The 7,500-nt window shown below is 36.8% G+C and overlaps 1 protein-coding gene across 1 annotated transcript in view; it reads right to left on the bottom strand.

Moving 5' to 3' along the window:
* Nucleotides 1-7,500, bottom strand: part of qvr (protein quiver) — a 141,999-nt gene that overhangs the window by 30,755 nt on the left and 103,744 nt on the right. Inside the window, exons 4-5 of the mRNA XM_068348037.1 lie at nt 2,397-7,500; nt 2,058-2,088 (exon numbers count right to left, since the gene is read on the bottom strand). The exon at nt 2,397-7,500 is cut by the window's right edge and continues 929 nt beyond it. The gene's annotated coding sequence lies outside the window, so the exon portion shown is untranslated. The remainder of the gene's footprint in view (nt 1-2,057; nt 2,089-2,396) is intronic.

Here is a 7,500-nt window from a genome sequence, read left to right on the forward strand (position 1 = left end):
AAAAAAAATCTTGTCCTCAGGGTTATAGCGGTCTAAAACATCCTTCACATTTGAGTTATTCTAATTGAATTAAAATCTCTACACAAGGATGAAATGCGTTGATCCCATTAACAACGAGAATATAAGCGATTCGATTCTGTTTATGACAACTCGTGATGAATTCTAGATTAGTATTTTATTTTTAATGAAAAATGAATATCCCAGTCTTATGATTCTGTATAAATCTATTATTATACAAAAGTTAGGAATTATACAAGAGTAAAACTTACATGAGCCATGTCACACATCTAAGATTAAAAGGAATATAAAAATATTATTTATTATTAACTAAATTAATTTAATTAAGTTTTCAGCATTGCAAGAATTTTATTTATCGATACTCTCATAAAATAACAAGACCTAAAGAAGTGACAGATGTAATTAGCATATTAGATGGCATTGTAAATACCACAAAAAAAAAAAAAAAATGAAATATACCAAGCCCTTCCTCTGATATTAGCATGCAACAAACAGGCGATAATGATACATTATCATCATGCATAATCTGAATAAATATCATCTCTAATGCCAGACAACTCATAATCAATCAATCATTCATGTTTTCCAATGATCTGAAAATATAAAAAGGACGTAATCATTTCCTCATTTTTTCCTTACATCGTGATGACATCGACCTGGTGATCTGAAAGAGAACTATATCTATAACAACGAGTTAGCATAATAATAATTAGTTATAATTATAACATATAGATGACGTGCATCCCATGAGAACATCTTTCTATTTCATTCAATGTTATATACTGAATCAGCTGCAGACACTTTGAAGAATTGTTAGGTAATCTCAGTGTTGTCAGATGTATGATGACAGGAGAATACAGTATGTAAAGAATAGGCCAGACTATTCGGTGTATGTGTAGACAAATAGGAAAATGAACCGTAACCAGAGAGAAGGATCCCTCATAAACTATATATAGTAGTGTATAAATTACTTAAAGACATCTGTAGCTATGAAACATGAGGGCGTTCTCATGCATATGCTTTCAGAAGCACCATACATTATGAATAATCATGAAACACCATACACTATGAATAATCATGTTCCAGATTGCTATGAAGGGAGATGTTGGCAGTTCATCAGGTTCACAGGAGACGCGAGAGAGAGAGAGAGAGAGAGAGAGAGAGAGAGAGAGAGAGAGAGAGAGAGAGAGAGAGAGAGAGAGAGCCTGCTAAAGCAGAAATTACTTCAGCTCTTGTATGATGCTTCTGTGTGTGTGTGTGTGTGTGTGTGTGTGTGTACTCCAGCATAGCTGTCCTTATTTGGATGAATCTATTTTGAAACGTATAATACAAATATGTGTTTTTCCATTGAAAACTGTGAACAGAGTCCAATTTCAAAGAAAACTGTAAATAGCCATATAAAACTAGATTAATTAACTCAGTACTCACACATAGAACATTATAGGAAATGAAACTGTAAACAATACAGGAAGGAGAGAGAGAGAGAGAGAGAGAGAGAGAGAGAGAGAGAGAGAGAGAGAGAGAGAGAGAGAGAGAGAGAGAAATGACACTAGTACTTATAATAACAAGACTCATCTTTTCATACCTCCATACCCAACATGTGAAAAAACATAAATGATTAATGATTAATAATGATTAATTCTCCTCGCAGGAAAATAGTATTAATAAAAACATGATATAATTGAAGCATTATATGACTGATAGTTTAATGCTAAAAAGTGCATGACTCCGAGATTAAAAGGGAGTTTGAATATGATAAAAAAAACGCATCTTGTCCTTTTTAAATTCAATGAACAGACAGAAAGCAAATTCGAAATTTCGATAGATATAAAACATCGCAACTTAATAATGATCATAATAACATGGTGATGTTAGTAGTAATAGTAGTAGTAATTGTAAGTATGGTAAATAAATAAAAACAGAAGTAATTGTTATGGAAGTAATTGTTATGGAAGTAATGGTTATGGAAGTAGCATGGAATTATGCGATATAAATAAAAAAAAAAATCATAAAATCTCAAATCTTAATAACAATTGCACCTGGTTCCATGAAGCTAATTAAGAGTCCTTTCTGAAATGAAATAAAAAGAAAACACAGTAAATATAACAAGATTTAAAGACAGACAAGAACCACATCGTTATTAATAACTTATTTTATAACTGGAATTTATCTTCAACTATGCGGCCTTTAGGCATTCATACGTATCAAAGAAATATGATTTTGAAGATATTCATACAAGTGAAAAGAACACGGCATCACAAATTAACTTGACAGATGAGAAATTGATATATGAATGAATTATATATTTTGGAAATGATTTCAAATACGTATGGGTGCCCTTGAGACCGACAACATGAAGAAAACAAGTCGATATAAACCTTAACCGTGATTGAGTGGCGTCGCTGGAAGGAGGAACTTAGGCGGACGTCCTTGGCAGGTGTCCGCCGTCCACCTTCGGTTGCTCCCGTCTCTTTGATCACGAGAAGACGCAATCGCCACCCACTGTACGCGTTAGGGCAGTCAATCAGTCAGTGAGATCCTTTCGCCCCTCTTGCTCTTGGGCCGGAGATGTTTCAAATGCCCTTGTCGGAGCAGGCGATTTCACTGGCCAGTTTTGGCGGATGTCAGCAATACCTAAAATGGTGACTGACTGCTTTTCCTTAATCCCTTCGCTAACGATCTACCGTGAGAAAACTCCACGCACTTGCTTGAAAACACATTTTTTTTTTTCAGTAATAGCTTGTGTCTCTCTCTAGAGTGTTTTGTTTATGTGACAACAGACTGCACCCGCCGACCGCTACGACATACTATCACCGAACGGGAGGGAGGGGGGGAGGGGGAAATAATATCTTGCTTCTTCGTATCTTACTTTCACCAACCATCACTTTAAGGGGAACCTCAAGCAACAAAGCCACTGTTTTAAAGAGCAACAGGAAGAAGGCAATAGAATACGGAAGTAGAAGCGTGTCTTTTATAAAAAAAAAACTTTTTTTCTTTTATGGTGACAGCAAACCAGCTCTCATTTAGCAAACAATTTTCGTTCTGCTTTCTTTCCTGCTGGAAGCTCTTTACCCTGGGTGTCTTTCCATCATATAGCTCTGCTGTGATGGAGCTTGGGGGGAGGGGGGCAGATGGTGGGGTGGTGAATAGTTGGGGGGGGGAGGGTTGTTTTACATTTGAGTTCTAAGTTTGTGTTTCTATTCATGCCTCAAGCTTCTAAGAGTTCTCATTTCTGTGTCTTTTTTTTTTTAGTTTTCTAACTAAAGCTCTTCGTATTCACAGCCTACACACATCACTCCGCTATTTTCTTTCCCTTCCCTATGCTGCTTTAAATCACCGATTCGATTCAGTATTAATTAACGAGCAATTAATAACAAAGCAGTGAGTGGGAATAAAAACAAATGTCGATAATTAGACATTCCTCTCTTTCCGTGATTTTCGTCTCTCCAGTTGATATCGCGACGAATTTCATATTGTTTACTCGAGTCTTTTGGACAACACTTTAAAAGGAATACGTCCTCACTCTACGTATCAAATCATCTTTTAATTGCGTCAACTTGATTTAAGACTGGAAACTCAAGACACTTTCTTGAAATATAATTTTGGTTTTCCATCTACCAAACAAATCAAGTATTACTCGCCCATGGTGTGCTTCAGATAATAATTCCTTCTCTCTCTCTCTATAGTAAAAAATAACTTTTTGCTTTTCCACTAAGCTAAGGGCAGGGCTTGGAACTTTTTAATTCATCTGTGTACACGCATGCAGTGTACCTAAGTACAGACAGAATTGAAGCCCAACTGTCGAAGCCGCCGCAAATTCTCTCCTCTTGTGAGTGGAACTACGAGTGGACGCTGGAAGGTAACCATCGACGGCCACATGCTATATTCCTGCTCTCTTCACCCTTTGATTCAATCGTTCTATCGGCGGTGACGAGAAGAGGCATACGCAAGCTCGCGTCCTGTAATGCTTTGGTCGAGGAAAATGTTTGCAGCCCCACTGATCTCAGTTCAGCAAATAGTTAATTAAAAAAGAGTTTCAATCATCATGACAATCAAAAATGCAAAACTCCACTCTTTCTCGTAAGGGGGTTTAGTGGGTGTTTGAGAATTGTAAAAAATATATAGGTGAAATTTTGAAGAATAAATAAGTTTGTGAATAAAATCCTCGAATTAGTTGCAATAAATTTTCCTGGAGGGATATATATATTTTTTTTCTTTTACTTTCTTTGGATCTTTAAAAGGCCACACACGTCATGGGGGAGCTGGTGGGGGAAAAGGGGGGTAGGGATTGTTGGCAGAATGGCTTGGACCGAAAATCAGTGACGTCAGATGGAAGTAGGACATGTGATTGGACGATATGAGCTGACGTCAGGAGGGAGATGACGTCATTAGAGGAAACAGGTCATGTGATTGGACGAGATGTACTTTTGACGTTTATGTTAGGAAACGGGGACAGGTGATTGGACCGTTAGTGACGCTGATCATAGTAATGATAATAATAATAATAATAAGATGGGCTCCTTACTATCTACGGGCAAGGCTGTATTATATATATATTAAATTGAGTATTGAAGTAGTACTGATTTAGCATAGTTAAATCTTTTGGAGTTAGTTTATATACGGGCAGTAGAGAATAATGAAAATACTAAAAATGCTAAATATGATAAGGAGTGAATGGATTACAAGTGTGATGTGCCAAAAAATACAACACACTCGCAACTGTGCTAAAAATTACAGAGTGGTTCAGAAACATGGAAAACATAAAACCGAACTACAGGGTGACCAACAGAGTGATAAAAGCATGATGAAACGAAAAATAGAAAAAAAAAAACCCAACGAAACAAAGCTATAATGATATCGTTAACGATAAGCTTATATATTAAACATACTGTTCCTTTTTTTTCATCTATATTTCAACAGCTTTGCAAATGCACAAAAGAAAGGCAAATTTGGGGAAATGGATATTTTCACCGGGCAGAATGCCGAGATCTGTTTTAATAACTATAGACTATTTATATATATATCAATAATTATAGTAGTAACAGTAGTAGTAGTAGTAAGAGTAATATTAGTAGTAATTGATAGATAACAAAGTAACTATTAATATCTAATCGTCAATGTAGGGTATCACAATTGTCTTCATGTTCTCTTATTTTAACCTGATACACACCTCACTTTAAAAATGTGAATAAAGAAAACTCTAACGCTATTTTGTATGGCACTCCCATCGATGAACTGCTCTCATTGTTCTGGATAACTAAAAAAAAAAAAGAGAGACATCGAACATCAAAACTAAGAACCGAAACTAAACCGATCAAATGTTAAATGACACATCTTGACCAAGGTGCGATGACAGCCTATATATCAATCGCAATACTTCGGTCTGTCTCTCGCTTGCAACAGTTGATTCAATAACAACAACATTAACAACAACGCTGGGCGCATTAATATTTGTTCTTCCTCGTTCCCAACATCTCCTCTTCCCTAGAACTTTTTTTTCCCCCCGATTGAATGAAATTTATCATGAGAACTCCTGGAAGAGTCAAAGCACAAACCTTCGTCAACATCTGGAATTCCATTGGGGGAACTTGAGTCGTCTTTGTTAACTCTAGGACTTAAATTTAAGTAAACTAGTTTATCCTTAGAGTGACCCGAGAGGAAAACTACTATGGCAACTGACACGAAAGGACATGGGGCCGCTAATCAACTCTAAAATCTCTGTTTCTGCCCAGGAGGTTTAAACCTCCTTGGTTTCCGGAAGGCGCAGAGGCTTGTACATTTCCCGAAAAAAAGGGTGGCATTTCAAGCAGACTGCATTGAAATTTCAGCCCTTCCGGTTAAGGTAAAGTGAAGAAGTGTAAGCATTGTGTGACTGTAGATTTAACAGCATCCTGACAAATTTCTTTACTTCTCTATGTACCTCTGTTAAGGATTTCGACGCACAGTTTAGATCTAAATATATGCAGTAGTATACATTCTTGAATATTCTTGCTCAGAGGCTTAATGTCGTCTCTAATCAGTTGGCCAACATCTCTTTCCTCTCAAGTTGATTTTAAGAGTCACGTTTTTCCAAACCGTAGCTTTATCTGATGAAGTTTCCTTCTCGTTCGACTACCTGGAAAGGCCTTCAGGCAAACGCTCATTTCCAGACATGCCATACTCATTTATAAATGATTAGGTCTCAGCCCTTTATCCTTGTTCTGTGGAAAAAGACGAAGATATAATCACTGATATATTTTACAGTAGCCTACTCCAGGCTTTGAGCACAATGCTAAAATCGGAGCTCTGATTGCATGGATTCGAACGAGCAGGAACCAACATCAGAAAAAGAGATACGCTTTGCGAAACGCCTCTCAGGTTTGAACATCAAATTAACAGGAGCACAACATTTCAAACAACGGCTAATAGGAGGCGTAACAGATAGAAAAGTAATAGAAAAGAAGCAGATATGACAAAACTGATAATAATAATAATAATAAGACGAAGAAGAGGCAGGCGCGAAAAAGTGAAAACAATCGGATATAACGAAGATGAGAAGAAAGTGCTCTGGAAGACAGAAGAGAAATTAAAAGAGGAAGACAGGAAGACAAGTCTTTCCGGGTGTAAACGTAGAACGACTATTATAACAGCAATTTCTATTTTCCATGATCAGAAAGCAGTGAGCGACAGGGCAATTGTCAGGAGGAGAGACAATGATGCTATTAGAAGTAATCAGAGAGAAATTAACAAAGAGATCTTATCTAGAGTGGCGACAGCTCTTTACTGTGAGGGTGTTGCTATAGAACAATAAATAAGAGTCCATCGAGACTACAGATAAATGAAAAAAAAAAAACTATTAGCTACGCGATTAAAGGGAGGAGGAGGAGGAGGAGGAGGAGGAGGAGGAGGAGGAGGAGGAGGAGGAGAAGGAGAAGGAGGAGAGGATCACAAAATAAAGGGAGGGGGGAAGAACGTCCAAAAAAGAAAAAAAAAAAAGAAAACGTCAAGGATAAGCCAAGGAAGTCCGAAGAGGTATTCCTCAAGAGAAAATGTTGGAGTAAAAGGAAAAAAGGAGTTATAAAAGGACTTGGAAAAAGGAATTGGAGGAGGGTATGGACAGCAAGGATGCGGTTATTCATTTTTTGTTGTTGTTATTCATCCAAACACCAAACTGCACTGATGATAGGGACCGGGACTGACAGACTGAATCAAAACAAGAATGATTAGACATGCAACAAACACGTAAATAAAATTCCAAGTCGTGCAATGGAAAAGTTTAATGGCTATCTCTGTGAAGGTGTATCCAAAAACAAACCAAAAAAACAAAAGGGACATTGTAATCTTAAATTGTTGAAGAAAACGTGAAATTTAAAGAAAAAATGTGTAGAAAAATAAATGATATTGAAAAGGTAAAATAAAAATTTGTATATGTGGGGAAAATTGGCACTAAACTCAATTCTTTTTTATAAGGCGCATTTGCACCGACTCGTAGCGGTTTCCTTT

The sequence above is a fragment of the Palaemon carinicauda genome, chromosome 24, assembly GCF_036898095.1.
Source record: "Palaemon carinicauda isolate YSFRI2023 chromosome 24, ASM3689809v2, whole genome shotgun sequence".
Classification (NCBI taxonomy): domain Eukaryota; kingdom Metazoa; phylum Arthropoda; class Malacostraca; order Decapoda; family Palaemonidae; genus Palaemon; species Palaemon carinicauda.